The sequence below is a fragment of the Rana temporaria genome, chromosome 4 (assembly GCF_905171775.1).
Source record: "Rana temporaria chromosome 4, aRanTem1.1, whole genome shotgun sequence".
NCBI classification, from domain to species: Eukaryota; Metazoa; Chordata; class Amphibia; order Anura; family Ranidae; genus Rana; species Rana temporaria.
Window position 1 is genome coordinate 443,831,079 of NC_053492.1, and position 4,017 is coordinate 443,835,095.

The window sequence follows — 4,017 nt, forward strand, 5'->3', positions numbered from 1 at the left end:
TGAAGTGTACATAAGGTGCACTGTGTCCCAAATGTGGTAATAACCATAAAGGAAGGGCTGTGAGTGGACCCCAAACAATGGGGTGGTATGCCAAAAACAGAACCCAGTTATGACAGAGGGACAAAATGTAAGGAAAGGATGAGTAGTGGGTAAAATAGGGTATAAAGGTCTAATTGTATACCTGAAGGTGAGTAGGATAGTGCTAAGGAACGACCAGGACCACAGGACACACCGCCGTAAGGAGAACCGCTGCACTGGAAGGAGTATAAATACTCACTAGGGTGGGGAGTGGCTCACCAACGGCACGTGGGTTGTCCAAGGAGAGGAGGCGGCGTGTGAGCGAGGGGGAGCGGGTGATCCCGCCGCCCCACACTAGCTGCCTCGCAGGGACTTCCAGATGGGAATCAGCAACGTCAGTCCGCTGACGTCACACGTGGTGCCGCAGCAGACATGGCGTAGGAAGCGTGCCGTCGATGCGCAATCGGACGTCCGCCCGACCCCAGCCACACCCCCAAGGCAGTGGGAGGGATGGGGAAGGGCGGGGCCCAAGAGCGCATCGCAGCTCCCGGGACTGATAGAGCCGGCTGGTACAGTCTGCCCAGCCACAAGCTGGCCCATTGTAAGGCAGCAATACATCCGAAAATCACATCGTGGGTAACGATGTGAGGGGTACTATGAAGCTGAAACCCCTGGAGGCCAACACTGGTATAATACAAGATTTAAACATATAATGATCATACAGTTTGAAATGAACAGACAGCTAAGTAACCTAAAGGAGGGAGAGTCTCCTTGGACAACCCACGTGCCGTTGGTGAGCCACTCCCCACCCTAGTGAGTATTTATACTCCTTCCAGTGCAGCGGTTCTCCTTACGGCGGTGTGTCCTGTGGTCCTGGTCGTTCCTTAGCACTATCCTACTCACCTTCAGGTATACAATTAGACCTTTATACCCTATTTTACCCACTACTCATCCTTTCCTTACATTTTGTCTCTCTGTCATAACTGGGTTCTGTTTTTGGCATACCACCCCATTGTTTGGGGTCCACTCACAGCCCTTCCTTTATGGTTATTACCACATTTGGGACACAGTGCACCTTATGTACACTTCACGGTCACAACCCTACTATCCCTTGCCCTACACCTTTAGACAATTTTTCATGTTTAATATATATATTTAATATTTTTTATTTATCATCTTTTCATATTTTTGTATTACAACTGTTCACGATATAGCTATTATCAGCTTCTACAATTTTTAATTTTCACAGATCATCATACTTATGTTAAGGCACATTAACTTCCATGTATCCATGAGGCCGCCATCTTGGACATCTAGCTTTATACTGGATCATTTTCCATCCTTGTGGTGGGGTTGGCCCACCTCAGCTCCCGTGGGCTGTTACCTTCCCGGCTACGTTTCTGCCCTCCTAGTCTGTACCTTCGGTTTTGACATACCCGTAAGTACTTTGGGGATTAGTTACTACTATGATCCCTTTTCCCCTTCTCTCCATAACTGGATCTATTATATATACCCTCATTTTAAATCATGTTTTTTGATATTTACAGACATCTACCTCATACTCTGCTCCTGAGGAGTGGCACTAGCCACGAAACGCGTTGAGCCAATAGACGCCCCCCCTCTCATTCGTTGCCATTACACCTTTACCAACGTTCTACAGATCGATTGTATTTTATATACTTCTCAACTATGGGTGTTATTACTATGGAGGAGCCACCAGATGCCCCCCCCCCCCATGCCCGTTGCTAATGTACTAATTATTATCATACACATCGTCTATATGATCGATTGTGGTCACTATTACTGTGGAGTTATTCCAACGAATTTGATCTCATTTAATGTTTATACTATGCATTAACTTTTATTGTTAGGAGCCATTAGAAGCCCCTCTGGTTTATATATGATATCTTTTACCAACTAATTTCCTCTCTACACCAGTGGAGTGTACCAACGTATCAATATTCATTTATCATGGAGATACTTTCCAGTGATTTGGCCTCTTTTGATATCGTTTCCAGCATGAACCTATTATATTTATTTATTCCTACCATTGTTACCATGAACTGTTGAAATGTATGCAATTTTCTTTGATTATTGTAACGGATCTACCATGCTACTATTGTATCTACTGTATATATAATTTTTATACTATTAAATAACTGACTGTTTTTTGTATCCGTGCAATGCTTTCATGTTATTTGCTTGGTTCTGCTGGATCACGTACCTGTCCAAATCCCACTGTTATTGTTACTCTCCTGGGGTGCATGCCTCATTTAAAGTCCCACCCTATTCCTTATTGAGCTCCCTGTCACTCCAGCTCCCGACCCTGCCCCTCTTCCAGAACATTCTCCTTGGAAGCAAGGGAGGCGCCCAAGAACTGAAGTACAGGTGGTTACACCCACTGCTACACTAACCACTCCCTGCCCCCAGATCAAACACAAACAGGCCTAGCATGAAGCATAAGCCTGCCTAAATGTACCTGCCTGGCAGCCTCACTTCTAGCACCTACCTATGGTAGAGGGTGCTACATATGGATTAACTTATTAAGATAACAAGACGCGCAATTGGAGTCAATGTCCAAATGCAGATATCCGTGAAGCAAGTGCATATCAAAAATGTGTAGCTCATGTGATTAAAATGTTGAAAAACTACCCACCTGGTTGCAGGATAGTGATTGCTATTGATGAATCAAATCATAATGTGTAACATGGTAATGCTAAACACTTGATAAGTGAACGCCCCAAATAGTGTAATGAAAACCAATAAAACATGAAAAAATATAAAAATGGCCCCAGTAGATTGTGACTATAAAATGCAGTGGAAAATGTATATATAAATCAACAATAAAAAAACAGGGAGAGACCACAGGGAACACTAAGATCCTATAGCGCCAAATGGTAGCGGTTCACCACCGGTCTGCTCACAAGAAAATGCAGGGAGCAAAAAGGGACATGTCCCAGGCTATAAATAGCCTGAGCATGATCCCGGCCCTATCCTCCCAGCATCAAAATGCGCAATTGGGCTCAGGTCAAAAGGGGAGGGTAGGCGGGAACACCGCCACCCATGCAACCTGGCCAGATGGTCTCTCCAATGCTCATGCGCTATATTAGCCAGAAAATACCTTGCTGTGCCCCTCTCTGCTTTAGTTTTACCTTATTACTTGGGCCTGACTTTATGGCTATAAATCACCTACAATATCACTCCCTGTCCAATGAAAGTGCCATTGCTGGCAGAGAGAGGCAAGCCCTATCAACAAAAGTGAAGCTAAACTGCAGAGGGGCACAGAAGAGTTTTTTGTGCCTAATAGAGTTAAAGCAGAACTACACTCATCGATTCCCAGCCTGCCAGGAATGCTAACTGTTCCATTTATTTGTGCTCTTCAAACTGTCACACTATCAAATGTCTGGTGTCACAACTGATCACATGTGCAGTATCATGGCAGTTGCAGATCAAATAGAGGCCAAGGTGGCAGCTTCCTTGGCTGAAAAAGATAGGAGTGTATAGTTCTGCTTTAAAGTGGAAGATGAAGCTAACTATAACTACCGTATTCTTCAAAATTTTCTCATACCCCTGCTCAAGCTAATCCTGCCTACCCTGCTGTACGGAAAGGCTTGACAATAGATGAGCCACAGCGCAAACATCAATGGAAGTATAAGTAATTTTTTTAAACAATAATAAAAACTTACATCTAGGTAAGCAGATGGCTGTGAAGGGTAAGAAAGCTTCTGTGGCTGGCGTGGCTGGCAGAACTGGCTGTCATGCACCGATTGCCGAAGCCACCGAGGGGTTTGGAGGTGGTAGCGTTGTCTCCTTCAGGCAAGTGACAAGCCACGGTGGTGTAAGGGGGAGAATATGATGTTTGCACTGCAGTTCTCCTTCTGTTTTTCCACATGCCTGATGATCTTCTTGGTCTAGTGTGCCCTGCTGCACCATGAATGGAGCCTGAACCCATCTATCCATCCATTTCTGATCACAATAATCCCAGTGATCCATCCTGCC

General features: G+C 44.9%; 1 long non-coding RNA gene across 1 annotated transcript; it reads left to right on the plus strand.

Annotated features, from left to right (window-relative positions):
* The first annotated feature begins 996 nt into the window (after positions 1-996).
* Positions 997-2,186, plus strand: LOC120937955. Its single transcript, XR_005748770.1, has 2 exons — positions 997-1,456; positions 1,566-2,186. It is a non-coding gene; the product is annotated as an uncharacterized LOC120937955 (long non-coding RNA).
* Positions 2,187-4,017: the final 1,831 nt, after the last annotated feature.